The sequence below is a fragment of the Cydia amplana genome, chromosome 3 (genome assembly GCF_948474715.1).
Source record: "Cydia amplana chromosome 3, ilCydAmpl1.1, whole genome shotgun sequence".
Classification (NCBI taxonomy): domain Eukaryota; kingdom Metazoa; phylum Arthropoda; class Insecta; order Lepidoptera; family Tortricidae; genus Cydia; species Cydia amplana.
The window spans coordinates 18,835,479-18,860,406 of record NC_086071.1 but is presented as its reverse complement, the minus strand read 5'-3'; the positions used below and the strand labels follow the sequence as shown (position 1 = coordinate 18,860,406).

General features: G+C 38.5%; 1 protein-coding gene and 2 long non-coding RNA genes across 3 annotated transcripts in view; 2 read left to right on the top strand and 1 right to left on the bottom strand.

Annotated features, from left to right (window-relative positions):
* Positions 1-24,928, top strand: part of LOC134662856 (uncharacterized) — a 256,695-nt gene that overhangs the window by 22,127 nt on the left and 209,640 nt on the right. The gene's annotated exons all lie outside the window — the stretch shown is intronic.
* LOC134662790 (cyclic AMP response element-binding protein A) overlaps positions 1-24,928 on the bottom strand; it is a 184,296-nt gene that overhangs the window by 33,484 nt on the left and 125,884 nt on the right. The window lies entirely within an intron of this gene.
* LOC134662863 (uncharacterized) overlaps positions 23,779-24,928 on the top strand; it is a 122,952-nt gene continuing 121,802 nt past the window's right edge. The window contains exon 1 of the long non-coding RNA XR_010098095.1: positions 23,779-23,873. This is a non-coding gene — a long non-coding RNA (uncharacterized LOC134662863). The remainder of the gene's footprint in view (positions 23,874-24,928) is intronic.

Sequence of the window (24,928 nt, the reverse complement as noted above, 5' to 3'; positions counted from 1 at the left end):
GACATAACTCAATTACTTAGAGAAAACTTACTTACAGAGTAACTTTATGTTATTGTTTAGAACGTTTTCACGTTGTCGGATCCGATCCGATATCGGGTGTCGGATACGACCGTAAAGAAGAAAACCGTCCGAGTGCGAGTCGGACTCGCTTTCCAAGGGTTCCGTACATTATGAGTGAAATGTCTTTAAAAGGGGTCGGATCAAAAACTAACTAATTAAGTCCGACTCACGCTTGACTGCACATTTCTAATAGGTTTTCCTGTCATCTATAGGTATAAATAACTATTTTATATATTTTTTTAGACCCAACAGTATTAGTTTCGGAGATAAAGAGGAGCTGGTAATGTTTTGCCTATTTTCATGACTAACTGTTAACAACAAACTGTGTGTGGTGTAAACTGTTTATCCTAAAATTATAAATAAAATATACTCGTATTTGAGATTATTACAATGAGCTTTTTCATTTGACATGTAACAGGGAATAGTTTGAAAAAATTTACTTTTTATTGTCATTTACCCCACAAAAGGGGCCCCCATGTTTAAAATTAATTTACAGTACATATGGGGCTACTTTTCCGCACTAGTGCGTAAAATAGCACTTTTCGTGCGTATGTCGAAACTTTAAAGTGCTATATGTACTGTAAAACGTTGTTCGATACACGTGCGAATAGGTAATTCGCAACTCGTGTCGATTTAAAACACTCCCTTCAGTCGTGTTTTAATTTATCGCCACTCGTTTCGAATTTCCTCTTATTCGCACTTGTATCGAAAATAACTATTGTTTACGTTACATGCCCGTCTTTGAATCACAAACTTACATACTCGTATGTGTGCCAATTTTCAACTTAATTGGTCCAGTAGTTTCGGAGAAAATAGGCTGTGACAGACGGACAGACTGACAGACGCACGAATGATCCTAAAAGGGTTCCGTTTTTTCCTTTTAGGTCCGGAACCTTAAGCGTAAATATTGCTTATTATCCTAAATTCGCTATAGATCATATTATACTAGACCAGAAAAGCTCACTTGTTTTGAGAATAGTACGGCCATGACTCTCACCTTGGCCGGCCATTGCCTCCTATTAGCATCTCTGTGGCAACCATACGTGTGGTAAGTATGGTAAGTAGGTACCTAACTTTATTGGTTTAGGCGTCTTCCCTTTTATGATGAATTCATTACCCAGATTCGTTTGTTACAGTTAAGTGAGACTTAAATTAGCTACCTTAAAATTAATTATGTAATTACAAAGTGGCTTTCCTAACTAATAGTTACGAAGCGAAGTTGATTGATTGATTTATTTATATTGCACAAAAGAAAAAACCTTATAGTACAAGAGGCGGACTTAATGCCATAAGGCATTCTCTACCAGTTGATTGGTATTGGTACACTTAACTTTTTGGCATGGCGTGATCCGAAGCAATATTTACCTATTTATGCTAATCCGATTCATATGCGATTCCAAGTTAGCGGCATGCGTCTCTATTTCTTTGAAAAGAACTGTATATCAGGTTACGTACCATTAAAACTACGCAAGTAGACTATGAAGAAACGCGATTATACCATATTTCTCTCAAGCTATCTATACACGATAAGATCTGCGAAGCGAGAAATTAATCTACGCATCACAGTCGCGTGCGCACGTTACAGAAAAACTGGGATTCCACGCACGTGAGGTCAATCACTGCGTTCACGCGTCTGCAATGTCTACATTACCGGCCTGCTGTCATCTATGGAGGAATTTGTACAGAGAGGCCGGGAAATTAGGGTTCGCTGGCTTACTAAATGTAGATGGGCGTGGGTCTGCCGCAAAAATATAAAATTAAAGTTATGTTATCTATGTACCTATCATTCAAGCATATTCGAGAACCAAATGATCGAAGCTTTGCTTTTATCTTAAAGTAATTTTTGAACGGCTAGAAAATATCAAATTGTATTAAAGAAATCTCTTAAAAAACGTTTAAGAATCGGATGTAGTGCATAATTGTTTACCATCGTATTTTATCGGAAGCGTTCGTATTTGTCATGCTACTTCAGTCAACCTCAGGACTTTTTGTACCGAGACTGAAATGAAATGAAATGAGACTGAAATAACAAGACACGTTCGCACGTTTCTTTGAAAATACGATAGAAAATAATTGTGCACTACATCTGTAACTAGGTAGGTACTGTTTTTTTAACCGCCTTCAAAAAAAAAAGGAGGTTCTCAGTTTGACCCGTATGTATGTATGTATGTATATTTGTTCGCGATTATCTCGCGTTTGGCTGAACCGATTTTGATGCGGTTTTCAGAAAAGTGTTTGTTACATTCTGGAGAAGGTTTTAGTATACATAGATCTGAGCTGATGCTGAACCCTGGCTGTACCTAGTGGAACTCAGGTTTGGTGCAACGTAGGCACACGCTGTTTTGGTCATCCCACACGCCTTGATGAGCACTTGGGAGAGCAGTACCCAAGATAGAGCTGATGCTGAACTCTGGATGTACCTAGTGGAACTCAGGTTTGGTGCAACATAGGCCCACGCTATTTTGATCATCCTTCACATCTTGATGAGCATTTGGGAGAGCAGTACCCAAGATAGAGCTGATGCTGAACCCTGGCTGTACCTAATGGATCTCAGGTTTGGTGCAACATAGGCCCATGCTATTTTGGTCATCCGTCACATCTTGATCAGCACTTGGGAGAGCAGTACCCAAGATAGAGCTGATGCTGAACCCTGGCTGTACCTAGTGGAACTCAGGTTTGGTGCGCCATAGGCCCACGCTATTTTGGTCATCCGTCACATCTTGATGAGCACTTGGGAGAGCAGTACCCAAGATAGAGCTGGTGCTGAACCCTGGCTGTACCTGATGGAACTCAGGGTTGGTGCAACATATTATAAGCCCACGCTATTTAGGTCATCGGTCACATCTAGAAAACCAAACCAAATTAACTTAATACTAAATTACACTAAAACTAAATTAAATTACCTATCACTAAAAAGTAAAAAATAAAATAAATTAAATAAAAAAGAATTAAAAAATTAAAAAAAAATTACTTAATATAGCTGGTCAACCAAATCTTGACAGTAAAAAAAGGCGCGAAATTCAAATTTTCTATGGGACGATATCCCTTCGCGCCTACATTTTTCAAATTTGCCGCCTTTTTCTACTGTCAAGATCTGGTTGACCAAGTATATAATAATATATCTTTTTTAAAAAAAGGGAACCGCCTTCAAAAAACCAACCCACTGAAAAGCACAAAATAATTTTTATATGGCACCCCTATACGTGTCCAGTCCCTATCCCGTCGTAAAGCAAATTTCTGCCAAAAAGTAATTAATACCTAACAATAAGAAAATGAATAATCATCCGGGTAATTACTTAGTTTTTGAAGGCGGTGCCAAACCAACAAAATATTCTTAACTACCTACCAATCAGCAAAAAAATACGTAGTACCTACAAGAACTAAATTAATGAGTAAACTAAGTATATATATATATATATATATGTCTTTATAATGCAAGTAAGTGCAGTTCTTCGTTGTCTAAAATATCGGTTCTCAAAAATTTTGGTTTGGCACCGACTTCAAAAATGAAGTAATTACCCGGATGATTATTCATTTTCTTATTGTTAGGTATTAATTACTTTTTGGCAGAAATTTGCTTTACGACGGGATAGGGACTGGACACGTATAGGGGTGCCATATAAAAATTATTCTGTGCTTTTCAGTGGGTTGGTTTTTTGAAGGCGGTTCCCTTTTTTTAAAAAAGATATATTATTTGCACATTAAAGAATTCTGAGAATTAATCTACACATCGTATTCACGTGTTTGCGTCGGCGGAAAAACAGATTTCTCACAGACGTAATATGCTGTAAGGTCAAATACTGTTCAAGCGTTGACGCACATAATCAAATCAAATATCAAATATCATTTATTATCAGGCAACTAAGGCCCATAGATACATACCTTACAAACTAACATACATACAATAATAAAAATCTTACAAGCTAAAAAATATTTTCGGCGACACGGTGGTTTTCTGTTATGTCGTCTGTTCCGGTGTAGGATGAGGCAGATTCCCACGGAACCGCCGAAATACCACACCCTTCGGCCAGAAATCCGCGCTCGCGATGGCTTTCAGCAGCGGCCGCGGCACACGCACCACGAACGAGGTGAAGTGCACGTAATGGCGCGATCGCAGCTGGAACACTTTCAGCTCGTAGCGGATCTTCTTCGGAATGATAGCAACGATTACCTACTACTTAATTCATCTCAGTCCCTCACCTTCAGAGTCCCCAGCAAGCTCGGCCGCATTTCGCCTTCCCTGCAAACGGAGTATCGTTCTCATTTTAAAACTACGTGTTGGATTGTAATGAAACTTTGCACAACAAGGACATGAGGTATATCTAGTTCTGAAATTTGTTAATAAAGCTCCAGTTTATAAAACAAACAAAGTGTTAACTATGGTATCTGAAGCTACTATAGACTAACAAATTACAGACATAGATATACCTTATTCTATTGTAAGAACAAAGTTTCAGAGCAAACTAGCTACATATATTCGTTTTAAAATGAGAGCACAACTACATACGTTTGTATGGAGAACCGAGCTTGCCGGGGACCTTTAAGGTACCTATTATTACCGTTCAGATTCAGACTAAACCAGCATGCAGTCGGCAGTTTTGCAGCGCGACATTACTGTTGCATATGTCAGAAATCCGTGCAACAGCCAGCACACTGCAGCAATAACGCTGGAGTATGAATCCAAACGGTACCTTAATCCGCCTCACAGCAGCGATAATCTACACCAAAATCATAGGAATTTCTAGATCGTTTCTAGATAGTTCGTTTTTTTAGCACTAGAAGGAACATGAAAGAAGGTAAGCGATTTTGACATGTCTTTTAATTGAAAAACACTTTTTAAAAATCAATAACTATTACTTATTAAAAGCAGAAGACTATAAAAGATCGTATTAGATTCATAATTGTTAAATATTTACCGTAACTTATTTTCAAAATGTGTTTTTCAATTAAAAGACACATCAAAATTGTTTACCTTATTTCTAATGCTAAAAAAACCAACTATAGTTCTTCTTTCTAGGCATCTCTACAGTTGTCTGGATTTGAATTTGCATATAAACGACCTAACGGCAGCTCAAATGTAAGCGGGGAAACCACGATGATAAAAAGATATTACTTCCATATGTCAAAACACTGAACATTAGTACCGTAAAATGTTGCTACTAGCATAGAGAAATATAAATAACCCGTAGAGCGCCCTACCAAGACACGTGTGCTAGTAACTAGTATAGGAGTTCCATACTACGGTAATTCTGGAGCGCTCCACGGGATAAAGAAAGAGTGGTAACTGCATACATCAGTTTTCTTTCAAAAATGCGAGTTATTTCGTAGTCGACATCAACGTCAAACTAGCGGACATTATAAGGTTCAGCTAGTTGACAACAATTTTCAGCTAATTTTATAACCGGATGCATTACCACTCTTTCTTTACTTATATTTCTCGATCCTACAGGTAATTGTGCTCAAACTATAAGGTCAATGTGGCTAATTCCGTCATAGGGCCTATTTCATCTAGGTACTAGCATTTTTCTCGAACAACGAACAAAATTGATAATTTCATCGACAAAGCAGCGATTGCTTTTAGTTTCAGCAATCAAAAACAGATGGGTTTTTTGATTTTCTAAATCAAATATAAATAGTCCCTATGACGGAATTAGCTATTTCTCTATATTTAATATTTTCTACAGGTGTATGTGTAAACAGTTGCAGAAAAAAGATGATCGCCTAAATTATATCTTGGAAATTTCCACACCCAACTTAATCTGGACACTGGGCATACTAATATTAGGCGTGGATGTATAACCACCCGTAGTCTTTAGGCCTTCGAAATAGGGCTTATGAATCGTCAAACTTTAAACGATTGGACTCTCTCAGGACGCAGTCAATAAATGACTGTTCACTTCTAGACCTTAAGTCTTCACAATAAGGTTTAAGACCTGTCAAACTGTGGACGATGGACTCTCACAAGACGCAGTCAACAAATGCGTGACCAGTTCTACACCGTAAGTCTTCACAATAAAGTCTACGAACTGTTAATTATGTGGAAGATGATCACAAGGCGCGGGCAACAAATGACTGTTCTTTAGTATACCTTAAATTCTCACAATAAGGTCTAAAGTCAGTCAATTCTCACGCAGGTCGACGACCACGTTTGGGCGTCCGTTCACCGGCCAAGGTGAGGGCCGGTCGTGCTCGCGAATAGCTGTGATTGACCGCCGTGTTTTGCTTTCAAGTTTTTGTGAAGTTTTTCGGATGTTTAGTTACTTTCTATTTTTTGTGTAGGAAATAAACTTTATATAAAGACAAGAAGGAAACAGGAAGGAGAACCTAGGGTATCCGAGTAAATAATTAAGAAATTGCTGGACTGGGCTATGCGAGCATTCAGGATGCCCTTTGAAGAAAGCTTGCTTGCGTTATGGATTCATGTCAAGTTGTGCAAAATGCTTATAAAACTGTCTGAAAGATCATCTCTGCAAGAAGCCATTACACCAGCATTTCCAAAACTATGGGTCACGAGCGAATATCGAGTGGGCCCTGAAACTACTACGAAATCTGAGGGTCACCAATACTATTTTATACCCCCTGTTTAAGGCGGCCTAGAGTTGGGCCCCAAAAATGGCAGTTTTTGTTAGGTGGGTCGGAGTCCAATCAACTTTGGGACAGCCCCTGCATTACACGGTTAGTACTTTTCACCAATATCACGCAGATCCGCGTTCGAGGAAACTATTAGAAAAAAACTAAACCCGGCACACGAGAGGTCAACACATTCACTACCAAGAACACGCTAGGTGTGTTAATTTTGCATTGGATATGGGGATCTTGCACTGAAAGTGTTAAGTACATGGACCAATTAGTTTAGTGACAGAGATAAAACATATTGAATATCCCCTGTACCCACGAAATTGCCGTAAACAACAACTTTCCAATGATAAGAAGAAACTAGGTACTCTGAGATTGTTTCGTGTGGGAACATTTTATAGATTTGGGAAAGATGACCCACCAATCGTAAATACATTAAACATTATCACCTCTTCCATACACAATTCACGCTATTATCGTGTGTCGACTAACAACACGCAATAGTATATACATATATGCGACCAGAAAAGTTCTTTGAACCTTTGGCGGAATTCAGGACATATCTCATCACTTACTAACTATATACACATACACGACCAGTAAACCAATGGCCTCTGCTTACTAACAGTTGATAAGTGTCTCAGATTCATCTTTAAACTGGACATATTAGGGTGGGAAGCTTGTTGTATATACGTGACGAAAATCGTAATTGCAATGCCATGAGAAACAAATGCCGATCGGTGACAAGCGTTGATAATGACCAGCGTATACATTGTTAGTGAGTACTCGAGAGCCTTATGGCAATGGCATATAGTACATGTATGGTCAGTGAAGAGATGTGCCGTTAGTAGGATGATTTGAAACATGCTTTCGAGGTTGGTAATGACCAATTTCTTTTCCATCTAACGAAAAATTACATAGTTTTGTTTTAAGAAAGGATTCAGAACTGTGTGGTTACCTGAAATCTTCATATCTTTAGGATTCGACTGTGTTACAAACTTGAAATATTACGCCGAAATGATTTTAGGCTTGACTTGTTTAAAACTTGAGCTCCAGGGAAAACTGGCTTTTCACTTTCCGAACCGACTCGACAAGACTCGCCAATTTGGATTCATAATACTTGACTTTTTAGCATTGAAGTCACGCACCAAAGCTTTAACCGCACTTTTAATATCTATTTTCTTTGCAATTCTTCTGAATTACATGTTAAGGGGCTCACTGATGGTCAGTCCACCGGACGATATCCACTGCCACTGCCGCCCGTTAGCAGCTTATTTGAACTGCTCCGTATATTTTTGTTTTTAAATTAATAATTTAGTGTATATTCAGTGACATATTTCAATTATTTTAATTCATTAGTGACATATAAATACCAAGTGTCATAAAAAGTAGAAATGGCCAAATCTAAACAGAAAGAAAATTGTTGTGACGAAAAATTGATGGCCGTTATTTTGGATTTAAAAACTACTGTTTTAGAAATGAAACTAAAACTGGATGAATCATATAATATAATTAAATGTCAACAAAAAGAGCTTAAAGAACATAAGGAACAGCACGCTACAATATTATCAATGTTAAACAGTAAACAAACTGACCTTGGTCTGGGAGAGCCCACAACAACGTTACTAAACGACTCTTGTCCGGAAGCACTCACTTTCATTAACAACACTGGCCATGAAATCACGCAAGCCCGAGGTGAAGAGTCCTCCTCCTCAACCAGGGCCGAAGTAACTCCTACGCGTCCATTGAAGAACTTGCCCGTGGAAATGCAGCGGCTCCGGTCCCGTCCCCGTCGTAAGATGCAGTCGGAAACCTTAGCAGCGCAATCTTCTGTGTCACCAGACCACGTCTCAGCTGTGTCAGCTACCACAGCATCATCACAGCTGCCTGAGCTCCCCGTGCTTATCAAGCCTGTCGCTGAAAGGGTGGCCACTGCTGCAAAAGGAGCGTCGAGTGAGCCGTGTCCGCGAGTGGAGTCCCCAGCACGAGCTACGCGCACCCCGCCAGCTGCACCGACGGTCGCGCCCTCAGCGGAGCGGCGAGAGGGTATACAAGCGGCTGCTCCGCGATTAGTTAGCCTGCACGTTTTTAATTTAAACGCAGAAACCTCCCCCGATGAAGTGGTAAATCACATAAACTCCGTTATGTATGTCCAAGTCGGCAGATGTGAGCAGCTAAAGGTCACGAGGGGTTACTATTCATCCTTCAAGGTCGACGTGCCGGCGGACAAAGTAGGTGTTGTAAGAAATCACAAGCACTGGCCGGCTGGTGTATCTGTTAGGCACTTTAACTCAGTTGAACCAAAAAACTTCCTTGTAACCAGCGGCGATCGACGGCCACGCTAACCAATTCACTAAACTCACTAAGTTTTAAGGTCCTTCATCAAAATGTCCGATCTATTTGTGGTAAAACTGGGTTACTTGAAATATTACTACACCAAGAAAACCCTGATGTACTGGCCTGCAGCGAAACTTGGTGTAAAAAACTTGAAATTGAGAGAGTGAGGTTATGTGGCTATCAACTGGCGGGGAGCTACTGTCGCTCAAACATCGAGCATGGCGGTGTTGCGCTGTACACACGGGATGATATTAGTTATCGTCAACGAAATGACCTGCAAAACCTTGCTCTCGAATTTCATTTTGAATTTACTGCAATAGAAATTTGTCAACTAAGATTAATTGTTATTGTTTTATATCGGACCGGAAACGGTGATTTTGACTTATATTTAAATAACTTGGAATTATTATTAGACAGACTTATTATCGAGAATAAAAAGTTCATTCTAGTAGGTGACCAAAACGTCGATTTTATGTTGGATAACGTAATGAGGCGGCGGGTAGACGAGATCCTACAAAGCTATATGTGTAGAAATTGTGTTGATTTTCCAACCCGTGTGTCCGCGCACAGTGCTAGTAGCATTGACTGCGGGCTAGTGCCGCGAGACTGCGGGGACATTCTGGCTACGCCACTTGACACCCCCATTAGTGACCATAATGCACAAGTGTTTACTTTGCCCGTAACGGAAGCAAGACAAAAAATCAGACCAAATAGTTTTATTGAAAAAAGACTGTTTATTGACCAATCATTTATTGCATTTTATCTTGACATCGAAAATTATAATTGGAATTTTGTATTTGATGACATGATCTCTATTGACGAAAAATTTTGTAAATTATTTAATGTATTACGATATTATATTGACATTCATTTTCCGATAAAAAAGTATTAATTAAAAAACATAAACAAGTGCCATGGCTTACAGATTCCCTTTCGAAACTTATCTTAAACTATAATGATCTGACTGAAATAAAACGTCAATACCCGGAAATAACAAATATCTCTGAATGCATCAGTAACCAAGTAGATCGCATCAAAGCTGAATCTCTTAGTGCTCGCCGAGAATACTATGCAAACCGAATAGTAAATAGTAAAAATCCGTCAAAGGAAATGTGGCGCGTAGTCAACGACGAAACCTCCACAAAACCCTCTGCGACTACTATCTCACTTAAAAATGAAAGTGGACACTCTGTACCATCTCGCAACGTACCAGAACACTTGAACCAACACTTTCTTACAATAGCTTCAAAATACAATATAAACAATATACAACAATCGGACTCTGTACAGTACCTGCGTAATTACCTCGAAAATGCAGATATACCTAATTTTGTCCTCCCTACTATTACACTCACAGACTTAACTCAAACTCTGAGGTCTATGTTGAAAGCTCGGACCACCCTAGATATATATGACATATCTCTGAACGTACTCGAGTGCATATGGCCAATTATTGCGGGGGTACTATTAATATAAACACTATGTTCTCTTGCGGTGTGTACCCTGACGTACTAAAAAGCACTCGGGTATGTCCAGTTTACAAGGGAAAGGGCGAAAAAAGTTCTGTGGATAATTATAGGCCAATAACTATTGTACCTAATATTTCAAAACTAATTGAATCAATATTATCAAAATGTTTAATGACCCATCTGGAGACAAATGACTTACTGACAGACAAACAATATGCATACAGAAAAAATAGGTCTACTACAACTGCTGCATTAAAAATACATGATTACATAACAACAGCATTGGACACAAAGGACAAGGTGGCAGGGGTATTCTGTGACCTATCTAAAGCGTTTGATGTGATTAGTCATGACTTATTGCTAGAGAAGCTGAAGCACTACGGAATAAAAAATAACGTTCATAGGCTATTCACATCATTCCTAGATAACAGAAAACAGACAGTTGAGGTCAAAATTGAGGGTAAAAACCTCAAATCCATGGCGGGTAAACTAGAACTAGGAATACCTCAAGGTTCGTCGCTCGGAAACACCTTGTTCTTGATGTTCATCAATGATCTTCCTATTTCCCTTGCTGATGGTACGATGGTGCTGTTTGCTGATGACACCACTGTGATAGTAAATGCGTCCACATACCCACTGCTTGAACAAAAACTGTCACTGATATGCAGCCAACTACATGAGTGGTTCTCGGCAAACGGTCTCATCCTCAATGTCACGAAATCCAATGTGATTTTGTTTTCAACCGGAAACAACGCAAATATCCCACTGATACAGAGTCCGATGCCACGCTGTGACTCAACCAGGTTCCTCGGATTCATAATTGACGCCAAACTGAACTGGAAAGCACACGTAGACCAGTTGTGTGAAAGGCTGTGCAGTGCTTTATTTGCACTGCGCAAACTGAAACCAATTGTTTCTAGTGATGCATTACTTCAGATTTATTATGCATATTTTTACTCAATAATGTCGTACGGTATAATTTTGTATGGTAACTCAACAAATTCAGACAGTGTATTTAAACTTCAAAAACGAGCCGTACGTATCCTGGCAGGTGTGAATCCGAGGTACTCATGTCGAGAGTTGTTCAAAAAGTACCATCTATTGACGTATTACTCGCTTTACATATACGAGGTAATTATGTTCACGCGTCTAAATATAAACTCGTTTAAACGTGCAAATATGCCCGGTAGAATTACCCGCCAGACGGGGAGATTACTACCAGTGCCGCGGCGGCTCGCATTGTTAGATAAGTCTCCGCGAGTGATCGGCCCGTCGCTGTATGAGCGACTACCCGCCAACCTCAAAAACGAATCCTCGAATGACAAGTTTGCACATAAACTGAAAGAACTTTTAATAGAAATGTCGCTATATTCAGTTAAAGAATATAGCGAAAAATAATTTATTATGAAATAATTTTATATTGATTTTATACCTACTTTATTATTGTAACATTTAATTTAATTTTATATGAATTTTGACATTTCCATTAATACTATTATTATTATTTTTTCGTTACCTATTAAGATCGTTGACATTTAATATATTTTTATTTTATTTAAATAATTTGATAAAGTTATTTACAACTGAGTGTTTTTTTTTGTAATATTTTTGTTTTTTTTTTGTTCCTGACATTCGACAATACCTAGGTTGGCCCTAGCTATGTATACATTAACATTTCTTTTTATTATGACATTGTTTTATTTGTAAATTTTATATTCTTATATTTTTAATTTTTTTTTCTTTCTGTTTTTAATGTTAAATTGACGATCTTTTAATGAAAGCCTTTGTTTTATCCTATTGTGTAAAATACTGTGTCTTTCTCTTTAAGAAATAAATATATCTAATCTAATCTAATCTATCGGCCTGTCAGCAGCAAACATTACAAATAGAGCCCAAATGAAATTTATAAAATACGGTCAAAACCATTATTTAACACGTTCACTGCGAAACAGGTCATTTTGACCCTGAACTGGACTTTCGCCTGGTGCGGCGTCCGAAATACGTAACATACCCTTGGTATTTAAGTCATTTTTCATGAGAATCGATAGCTCGCTAACCAATGGGAATACATACCAGACTCTCACGGAGCAATAGCGTACGCTGTCATAATACTTATAATTGCTGTTTTTTTAATATGTCTGGCTAAACCGTGTTTATTTCCCAGACCGACAAAATATTGTTGTTTTCGATGTGAGATAGAGTCGGACCGAGAAAAGTCTGCAGCGATTTTGATAGCCCCCGCAGTGCAAGTGTCATTTTAAACGTCAAACTTCTATGAATTTATGACGTGTAAATAACACTTGCACTGCGTATCTATAAAAATCGCTGCAGACTAATCTTGGTCTAACTCTATGTTAGCTCGCTAACCGTTAGGAATACAAACGAGCACAAACGTACTGTAATTTGTCATAAATAATGTAGGTAATATTCTCCGACCGTCCTTAGTCTGGGACCGGTCTGAAAACCAGCGCCGGGCACCTAGGCCCGGCACACGCTGAGACTGGAACCCTTTGCCTAATACAAAGATCTTCTCACTTTTGTTTTGTATATGATAACAACTGTTTTATTTTATTATGTAAGTAATTCTAACTCTATTTTATGTTCATGTATGTGGCAATAAACAATTCTTATTCTTATTCTTATACTGGACTCTCACGGAGCAATACCATACGCTGTCATAATACTTATAATACGATTGCTATGTTCTTTGAATGTGTCTGGCTAAACCGTGTTTATTACCCAGACGAGCTACAGGTCAAAATGTCAGATGTAAAAATGGTGTGACCAGTGTGGTGATATCATTATCTTCCTAGCATCGCGGCTTTTTTGTCACAATTCTCTTGGGGGTCGTCCAGAAATCATGTGATCATATTTGGCTTATTTTTGACCTCCCCCTTAGTGATATTTGGTGATTTTAACGCAATCTGCTTATCACTTATATACCTATATAAAATAGAGCAGACTTATATTTGATCTGATTAAATTTTTGAGTAATATTGTTGTTCTTGGCCTTCCCGCTTTGAAAAAAAATTACACGCGAATCGTGATAGCTTCTCTTTTTATTTTAAACGTCAGAAAGACACAATCTTTAGTTTTTCAAGTAACAAGCTACAAAAAAAGTTAATCGTACGGGAATCTTGTCGAAATTGTGTCTTTCTCACGTTCATATCTTGAAAAGAGCCGACACCCAAATATTAAATGTCAAGTCATATCATAATTATCATAAAACAGTATTGAGCTAAAACACAAAAGGTTTGCATAAGCGTTCATAAAAATAAATTCCTTTAACATTTCATAAACCTCACAAAATATGTTAAATTGAATTGAAAACTAAGTATAACCGAAGTTGTAAAAACGATTTGCTAAAACTAAGTCATACTTATTTACCTAATGTGCTTCCAAAAGTCAAACTTGTAACCTTTAGCGGTCGAATGGGACTTATTTGGGTTATTTAATTGGACAAACATGGTATGTTCAGCATCAATAATCATTTTATACGTCATTTTAGTCATTTTAGGCACCATAAGGCTGCCTTCTCACTGAGGAGATGAGAGACCTGCGGGAATCAACCCTCCCCTTTGTCACACATCTTTAGTATTGTTCCCCTGAGATTTATAGTAAAATAGTCTATGGAAATAACGCCTATATATGTATAAAGAGTATATACCATTATATAATATATACATGTCATTTCAATAGGCTATTCACTTTCGCACGATCTCTACTCATTGTCTGCCGAAAGGTCAAAACAAATGAAAAATATTTATACACGTTTTGGATCGTGTGTATTTACAATTAGCCAAGCGCGTGACGTTGCCAGGGGTTCTATTTGACTTGTTTTAATAACAACATTAGAGTATGGATACCGCTAAAGTTGATGCTAAATGAAAATCATTAAAACAATTAATCCCTATTATTGTTTTGATCTTGTATCTCTTTACGCTTAATACACTCAACAGATTTAGACGAAATTTGATAAAGGGGTACTTTTAGTACCTACCGAAAAAGGACTAAGATAGTTATTGATACAGCCATCATCATTATACGCATCCTAAGTCGCAAGCAGAAACTACTGTATAAAGATTTCGTGATGTCATGCACAAGGTATTATATTGATATAGGTACCTAATCATAACTATATTCTTGAATCATACCTTTCTAATATTTTCAGTATAAAACACAATTGTATTGCGATGTCTCGAGCTGTAAGTAAACAATGTCGAATGGTGCTCCAGTTGGTTAAGCAATCATCTTACTATTGAGTTATAATGACAGTAACAGAGCCAGTTTACTATTTGGGTCGTATTTTCATCAAAGTGCAGTCGACGTCAAAGATATGTTTACACTTTTGCACCTTACTCCTTTGTAATAAGGCGAAAAATGTAAATGTAATGGAGGGCCGAATATTCGGTAATTATTCGGTATTCGGCATATTTGGCAAGTTTTCCAACCTTCATATTCGGTCGATTTATTCGGTTAAAGCAGCGGTCGGCAACCTTTTAGCAGCCAAGGGCCACGTAGTTTACGAAGTTGACGCGGGCCGCACTTTGTTAATATTTATGACTTTATCAGACATTGTCGTTTGTCAATATTACCTACATATAGATATGAGCGCCGCGCCGGCGCGCCGCCGCCGCCGACAAAATTTTCGCGCCGCCGCCGCCGACGCTGCGCTATCGGCGTGGCATCGGCGTGACCTTGGTAGTTACTACTACTTTCAGAATCAGATAATATATTTTTAATCGAGTTTAGATCATTAACGGCGCCACTTCGAATAGTTTATAGGCATTCAAAAGGTATTTTAGGCCCGTATAATTCAAAAATATCGAAGGCAAATGCAAACTTATCTATCTAGTAACCGCGCTACTAGTCTTTTAATATCAATTTTAACATCAATATGCTTGTAATAGATATACTGATTTCCTTCCATTTTTATTGTGGAACGTTCCACATTACAATTTATAGGTTATATATATACACTAGATATATGTCAATCATAATGAAAAAATTAACTGTGATCAACTCTGGCTAGTTAGCTAGAGTTGATCACAGTGAGTTAACGTGAGACACGAACCCACATCTTTGGATTACCGATCCAATGCATAACTAATTTTGCCAGCTAACCATTCGTCATTTACCGCTACTTTAACCATTGCAAGCATTACCATCTTTAAAAGGTATAAAATGGGGTTACTTTTGAGATATTAAGCGTTTTCACGTTCAAACGTCCGGCCGTTGGCTTCGCACGGAAGGGCGCGGAATCGGGTCTCAATTAAACTTGGTCACTGTTCAAATTTCAAGCTTTGCTCTCTCGCAGCTCAATCTTTGGCCTTGCATCGCTCGCATGGAATTAAGCCGCTATCTGAACCTGCAAGTTTTTGGCCCTGTTTGGAGCTCAACTTTCGGCCTGTTTTAAAACGCTTGAGCATTGGTCCTTATCCGATCTTAGCTCCATTGCAGCTCGCCATTTGGCGTCGCACGGATGCGCCTGCAGGAAAGCTCCAGATCTTTAACACTATGGCTTCAGTCTTTATCGGCCTTCACCCTCGCTCTGCTCTCTTGCAGCTCGGCCTCGCACAGAAGCGCGCCGCAATCGGAGCTCCGGGCGTTCGGCCGTTAGCCAAGCTTACACTTGGCGTTCGATTCTTAGCTGTATACTTACCTGCAGCTCATCCTCTGGCCTCGCATTGGGAGGCGTCGAAATCAAGTCTTTGGTGTTCGGCACATGGAGCTCCGCGTTGGACCTCACTTTTTGACATAAATCGGTTTTGTTGGGTCGATATTGGTTAATGACGGAGCTCGATTTTCTTTGGACTGTCGACAAGACGTTTCTCTGATACAGTCAATCCGCAATTTTTAACTTAGCACAAAAGATAAGGGCCTCGCTAAGATCTTCCGGACAGAGCTTCGCCAAGATTAAGACCGCCTCTGATGCCGCGCGATACCGCTTATCCACAGTTTATACGATTTTTCAATAAATTATTCAATAAATTTATTCAATAAATTATCCTTGAAAATAAAGAATGCATTTATTTCATCAATTTCTTACAGCAAAAACATGTTTTTTCGGTAAAATTTTGGTTTGGATTCTGTTTTCATTAATCGAAGGTGTTTCAAGGTCACGCCGCCGATTCGCCGCCGCCGCCGACCAATTTTGACCGGCGCGCCGCCGCCGGCTATATGCCCATCGGCGCTCATATCTACCTACATACAAAATAGCCAGGGAGGCTCGCGGGCCGCAAGTGACAGATTCAAGGGCCGCATGCGGCCCGCGGGCCGCGGGTTGCCGACCGCTGGGTTAAAGCGACCCCTAGTAAAAAGTTAATTTATACAAGTGAAAAATCGAATCTTTGTCACAGATTTTCAATGGTAACAGAAAGAAAGCAAGAAATAAAGTGATTCTTTAAATCCATGTAATTAAAAGTCTCGGTTAGTCGTCAGCCATTTCATGGTGATTTAAAGTTGCATAATAGATTAAAATTGAACTTTACTCAAAAAGCACTATCTTAAGATACTGCTGTTAACTTTGTATGTAAGGAACTAATTAATATAACCCAGTAACATTGCTATTTAGTCATTCGATTCGGAACCGTACGTACTTCTACTATCGAACCGACTATCGGGTATTTTATGATTTCGTTCCCGGGCCGGAAGACCCGATAGTCGGGATCGTGGTACTACAGCTTTATATGACGAATTTTTTGTGGCCTTGCGCGGATGTCTTGTTTGGCTGGGTGGCAATGAATGTGTTAAGTATCATGGCAAGTACGTTGCGGCTAACGACTTAAAGAGTTAAATACGAAATAGTCAGTAGATGTGAACATCATAACCTAGATCTATAAAAACACAACTGGTTCGACAACGCGCATGAGACATTTCTTATAACAACTAACGGCTGCAGTGCCCATTTAAATATAACGGATCCTAATTTGCAACAGAAATTGAAATCTTCATACATAATTATAATATACACGAACATGTTCTCGTACATATGTATACCTATTGCGCTCGATAACAAAGCGATTCAAAAATGTAAATCATCAAGCATACCTGACATTAAACCTAACACAGCAGAAACGCTTAGGTATAGGTACCTAACAAAGATATTCAGGCCACAAAAGGTCATACCGTAGTACATTTTTCGCACAATCAAGCACACACGCACACGTACGCACACACACACACACTAGCCTGATGCAATACCCCAATAAGCCGGTTTGGATAACTTGCATAATGGCCGTGTGATATGCGGTGCATGCAAACGGGTTTGTGTCATTAAAGACTGATATTATATTGTCACTCATTATTTTTAATCCTAAATGTGACAGTCCATTTCCAACCGCACCTGCACAACTGTTCATTTTACTATGGAAATTGACAGTAACAGCGACGCGTTCAGTACCAGTAGTGCAGCTGCGGTCAGAAATGGAATGTTACCCTAAAGGTGACATTCGGATGCCAACTGCAGCTGAATTACCTTCACCAAGGAGGAGTTTTGGCCGGAGAGTGTGAATAATTAAAAAAAATGTCTAGGTAATCCAAAGTCTTCTACCTCGCGTTGTCCCGGCATTTTGCCACGGCTCATGGGAGTCTGGGGTCCGCTTGGCAACTAATCCCAGGAATTGGCGTGGGCATTCGTTTTTACGAAAGCGACTGCCATCTGACCTTCCAACCCAGAAGGTAAACTAGGCCCTTATTGGGATTAGTCCGGTTTCCTCACGATGTTTTCCTTCACCGAAAAGCGACTGGTAAATATCAAATGATATTCCCTACATAAGTTCCGAAACACTCATTGGTACGAGCCGGGGTTTGAACCCTCGACCTCCAGATTGCAAGTCGCACGCTCTTACCGCTAGGCCACCAGCGCTTATTGACTAATCCAAAGTAATAAAGAAATAAATTTTGACCAATACCTATCCTAAAACCGATTTCGCTGTTACATACAAATCAACCTGTTGGCGGTACACATAGTTCTCAAAGTCAAATCCCAATTTTCTTATCTTCTTCTTCAACCTAGCGTTTTTCCGGCCTAGCGCCAGAGTCCGCTTTCTTGCTCAATCTTCGCCACTTTGCCCGGTCTTCGGCATCCTCAGGTGTGATATTGTTCTCTGTCATGTCCGACTTCCATCTCATATCACGACGTCCAGCCAGCGCTTCTTAGGCCTACCGCGGCGTGATCTATTTTCTTGTAACTGGGTCAATCAACTATTTCTTGTTGTTATTCTGTCCCAGCAGCGAGGAGACAATAGTAGCATAGATTGTTAAAAGAACTGCTGTACCATGTTCTACTAACATGCTCAGTAGATGTCCCATTATGGAAAAGTCTTATAACTACCATAAACTGCAAGTTAGGTTCATTTAAATACGAAAAACCTAGAGTTTTAAGAGTGTCTCAAGAGACCGTAACCATAGCAACGTGTGACAAGAAAAAGTTGATTAACCCAACTAGTACTCGTAAAAAATATTCTGTTACTGTTATGCAAACATTTCTTTCAGTGTAAGAAAATGCATGGTACTTAAAGAAACTTGGCCCTAATACACTGCCCTTAGGCATTCCGCTACATCGTCCTAGTTGTTCCGCGGTGCGGGCACAAATTGCCAAATTCATTATTCGATACCCAACCGGTCGTAGTTCCTGTCTGTGGCGCAAATAATGGCTGTTTCTTGTATTGCTTTGCTCAAGATTATTTGAGCACGAGTCTTTTGAGTCTTTTTAAGACAGGGCCACACTGGCTGCGTGTGCGTAGACGTGCACGTGCGCTAAAATGTTGGAGCCGCGCACGCACTCGTTACGCACAGTAGTTAAGATACGGAACTGTATACAGGCTGTTTGGTACATCGTTTGCCAAATTAAAACGGCAGATAGGTTGAGTCATTTGCTATCTTCTCATGCTTAGAAAAAATGGAGATAGAGATAGGCTAGCTGCTGTATCAGGGACACAGCCGCTATGGTTGACGTGAAACGTGGTGTGGGCAGCTAATGCGAAGGCCGAAGGCCGAGCTCCGCGTAGGGCCGAAGGCCCGAAGCGTCCAGGATGTTAGTGCCTCAACACAGAACAATAGTATAAACAAGTGTAGTTAGATAGATAAATACATAATGTAACTTAACGCATACGCGTACTCACGTCACGTCACGCTAGCGAATGAAATTTACACTAAGGGTACAGGCTAAATATGCTGGTAGGTATTGTTTACGACAGTGAAAAGATAATTGGTAAGTTAAAATACTTACTCAAAATGTAGTTACAATGGTGAATTTATCATCTTCATAAATTGTTGTGAGAAATTTCTTCATACCCACTGATATTGTGCTCTCGAGCGTAATTACTAGCGATAACATTAAACATGTTAAGCGTGTGTGTACCTAGAAGCCGCATTTGAACCTCAAAAATCTTAAGTAAATTTGATTTTGATCTGATATTTACTTTCCCTCGTTCCCTCAGCCTCGCACGCACTTACACATATGCTAGAAAATATATTATGATTTATGGATTTTATGAATCGAATCAAGTTTAACAAAATGTGGACAGTTCCGAATAATTGACAGGCCGATACCGTCCGGCGGACTGTTAATCAGTGGGCACCTTTAAAGATTCAAATTCGTTTATAACCCTTAAAAGCGCAAAACACAGACAAGATACCAAGTTAAGTGAGTTCAAGTCTCCTCGACGCTCATTTTTAGGGTTCCGTAGCCAAATGGCAAAAAACGGAACCCTTATAGATTCGTCATGTCTGTCTGTCTGTCCGTCTGTCCGTCAGTCTGTCCGTCCGTATGTCACAGCCACTTTTCTCCGAAACTATAAGAACTATACTGTTGAAACTTGGTAAGTAGATGTATTCTGTAAACCGCATTAAGATTTTCACACAAAAATAGAAAAAAAAAAATTTTTGGGGTTCCCCATACTTTGAACTGAAACTCAAAATTTTTTTTTTCATCAAACTCATACGTGTTGGGTATCTATGGATAGGTCTTCAAAAATGATATTGAGGTTTCTAATATCATTTTTTTCTAAACTGAATAGTTTGCGCGAGAGACACTTCCAAAGTGGTAAAATGTGTGTCCCCCCCCCCCCCCCCCTGTAACTTCTAAAATAAGAGAATGATAAAACTAAAAAAAATATATGATGTACATTACCATGTAAACTTCCACCGAAAATTGGTTTGAACGAGATCTAGTAAGTAGTTTTTTTTTATACGTCATAAATCGCCTAAATATGGAACCCTTCATGGGCGAGTCCGACTCGCACTTGGCCGCTTTTCCTAATTATTATGGTTAGGAAAAACAATGCAAAAGTCGGTCTAAATTTATGTTGTTTTTACCATACATTGTTGTGTAATAAAGGGTTAACGATCTCGTCTTACTGGATTTAAAAAAGCTGATTATGTTCATATGTTGTCCAAATACACTTACGGTAAATGACTTACCAAATATTATGTCATCTTATTACATTATCTTCATGTCATGACCTTTTCATCCTGTACTTACCTGAAAATAAAACATACATTCAGACACATTACATCATATTATTATCAAACATGTACAAAAATGTAGCACAATACTTATAATTAAACTACAATCACAGAATGTATATTTTGTGTGGTAGTGTAAAGAGTAATTTCAAACTAATGTTTATTTTAAAATGGTGTTGAGTTCTTGAAGTCGTCGAGTAAGTCTTTTAGACTCTAGCTATTAAGTCAAATTTTAAGTCATTTTTAACCCTATATAGAGACTCGAGTTTTCTGTAGATAAGCAAATCCCTTTTAAAACATACACCAAAATCGAATGGCCGAGATGCACTGATAATAAAACCAAATCAAGCCAACATTTCTAAAGTCCGAATGCCGCTTGCATTCGCTTCGCTCGCGCAGCCAGTACCCGAAAAGGATAAAGTCAACATCAAAAATATACTTAGAATATTGCACCTTATCCCATTGTAATAGGACAATACTTATACATAATTTATGTTGGTAGTAGAGTCGTCATCAGATATATCGGAGCTGCTAAGGCTCTCACAAATATCTGAACACGCCTCTATTGTCAGGGCGTTAGAGTGCGTGTTCAGATATTGTAAACACCTTGGCCGCTCCGATATATCTGATGGCGACTGTACCAACTTGATACCTTTCAAACCATATAATCAATTAGCGTCGGTGCTAACTATACATTCTTAATGCATTGTTGTAATTGGTCTCGGCTGTGGGAAACTCCGTCATACGAGTTTTGATAATCAATAAACGGCAAAACTCGCATATTTTAGTGGCAAATTTATGAAATAAAAAGTAAAAAAAAACGTACAATAGTTATTTGTACAACAAGAGATCGAAGTTTGATATTTCTTCGAGTGCTTATTTTGAGTCCTGTGCAAGCGAAAGACTCAAAAGCGCACGAGATGTAAATAACTTTGATCTCGTGTAGTTCACAAAACTTTTCACCTCCGCAGTGAGAACATATTAGACAACCTGAAAGATGTAATCCTTCTTCATCACTTACCTATTCACTCATGTTTTCTTAAGATATACTAACAATTAAGTTTAATTACCGCAATCAAACACAACAACAAAACTTAATAAATTTCAGTAAAATAGGTAATAAATGGAAACAACGTCCATCAATTGATTTGATTGACACTTCAATCGACAACTTTTTTTTGTATAAAAAAAACATTGTAAGATACGGTCCGAATTGCGAATACTTACTATTTGTAAACCATAGTAGAGATTCTTAAAATAATAATTATTTATTTTGCGTGATATTCTGTGTATTTTTTGAGTTCATTATTTTAATCATACAATAAATTACGTAAAATATTGTGTTTTTATCAGTTTTTATCAAATCTTAAACTTTATTTTCATTAATTAATTATTAAGAATTCATACTCGTACGTGTTTTGGAACATGCGTTCTGACCTTTTTCGGGGGTCTATTATAAACCGTCAATATACCGTTCAATGTCGTTTGAACTTTTTTTGTCTCTTTCTTTTTGCTAACGACGTGAAAAGGACAGAGATAATAGAATCCAAGTATTTCGAACTTGTATTAGACCCCACATATTGAAATTTATTTGAATATTAAGGTCACTTGAATGTCATTTTGTCTCACTCAGTGAGCAAAATGCGATTTTGCTCACTGTTTTTAAGTAGCAAAGTACTCTTGTTCGAGCTGCTGAGGTGAAAAACATTTGATCATCTGTTTTAAATAAGATACTTACTGAAAATCCTTTACGCTGTCCTCGTGAAGGCTTTGTGTACATTATGTTTATAAGTATCAATATGGTCATTAAGTTTTCTAAAATTTTGTAATGTCCCGCTCAACTTTTTTTTTCATAAGAACCTTCTCCTGACAATAACAAACACAAGACAAAAATAATTAGCGAAATTCCAGCAATTCACGCGTGATGCCGTGACAAAGGGAAATAGGGATTCATTTGTTGTATTGGGAATCTGTCGACGTGGGAATAATTTCTTTAGAGATACTCGTACATACCTTACAAACGAACATAGATACATACGTACAATAATAACAATCTTAATTATTAAAAAAATCATTTTGGCGACGCAGTTTTCTGTTGCGTCACTTCTGGTGATGGCTATCGGATGCTACTATTTTTTCAAATTTGTATCAATATATAAAACGACAAGGATCATGTACCAGTACTCGTATAACAGTGCAGTGAATGTCGCTGCGCGGGCGCAGGAATGGGATCATTTTTTGTGAGATCTACTTTCACCGGCCAATAGTATTCGCGTCCGGTTCGCGGCCATTATCAAGATACTGCACATTTGGTGCTCTCGTTACTTTACTATGATTGTTTGACCAAAAGCCAATAAATAGGTGTTGCTTTGCGGGGTTATATTTTACCATCAAAATATACATAAGGTCAATGTGGCTAATTCCGTCATAGGAGCTAATATTCCGTCTACTAGCGCTTTTCTCGAACTTATGAACAAAATTGATAATTTCATCGACAAAGCAGCGATTGCTTTTGGTTTCAGCAATCAAAAGCAGATGGTTTTATTTCCTACGATTGAAAATCAAAGAAGTACCTATACGCTCGTGGACGGAATAGACCCTATGACGGAATTAGCCACATGGACCTTATACAAAACAGTTTCGTTACTAACATACTGATAGAAGTCGCACAACCCACAACCTAAACCGTTAGCTTTGAAAAATGAAACAGTTATCCAATTCCTAGAGCTATATACAGGTTGCCCAGTAATTAATGGATAACCATCTAACCACCAACAGGGCACCTTAGGCTGGTCCAGAAAATGCACATATAGGTATAGTAAAAGTTTCGTGGTTTTCGAGATAATCGAACTTTTCTGTCTTTTTAGATAAAACTAAAAAAAATATATGATGTACATTACCATGTAAACTTCCACCGAAAATTGTTTTGAACGAGATCTAGTAAGTAGTTTTTTTTTATACGTCATAAATCGCCTAAATACGGAACCCTTCATGGGCGAGTCCGACTCGCACTTGGCCGCTTTTTTTTTAATAGCTAGTTTCACCATACTTCAAATTTAAAAAAAAAGCGGCCAAGTGCGAGTCGGACTCTCCCATGAAGGGTTCCGTATTTAGGCGATTTATGAAGTATAAAAAAAAACTACTTACTAGATCTCGTTCAAACCAATTTTCGGTGGAAGTTTACATGATAATGTACATCATATATTTTTTTTAGTTTTATCATTCTCTTATTTTAGAAGTTACAGGGGGGGGGGACACACATTTTACCAATTTGGAAGTGTCTCTCGCGCAAACTATTCAGTTTAGAAAAAAATGATATTAGAAACCTCAATATCATTTTTGAAGACCTATCCATAGATACCCCACACGTATGGGTTTGATGAAAAAAAAATTTTTGAGTTTCAGTTCGAAGTATGGGGAACCCCAAAAATGTATTGTTTTTTTTCTATTTTTGTGTGAAAATCTTAATGCGGTTCACAGAATACATCTACTTACCAAGTTTCAACAGTATAGTTCTTATAGTTTCGGAGAAAAGTGGCTGTGACATACGCACGGACAGACAGACGGACAGACAGACAGACATGACGAATCTATAAGGGTTCCGTTTTTTGCCATTTGGCTACGGAACCCTAAAAAGTGCGATTATCTCGAAAACCACGAAACTTTTACTAGAGCTATAATCCATTTTCTGGACTAGCCTAAGGTGCCCTGTCGGTGGTTAGAAGGTTATCCATTAATTACTGGGCACCCTGTGTATGAAATTCAACCCCATAAGCACGGATTATTACAACCCCAGGGGGAGAAAATAAGGTTACAAAATTGGCAACTTCGATTTATATACCTATGAGAAAAAAATAAAAATGCCCATTCGACGACTCATGAAAAAGTCCTACACATCATGACACAAAATAGTAATAAACTATAAAATACGGAATAGGGAATTGCTGGCCGAGTTACATGATGGACAGACAGAGCGAGGCCGTTTAAGACAAGGCAGACAGTGCAGATTTTACAAA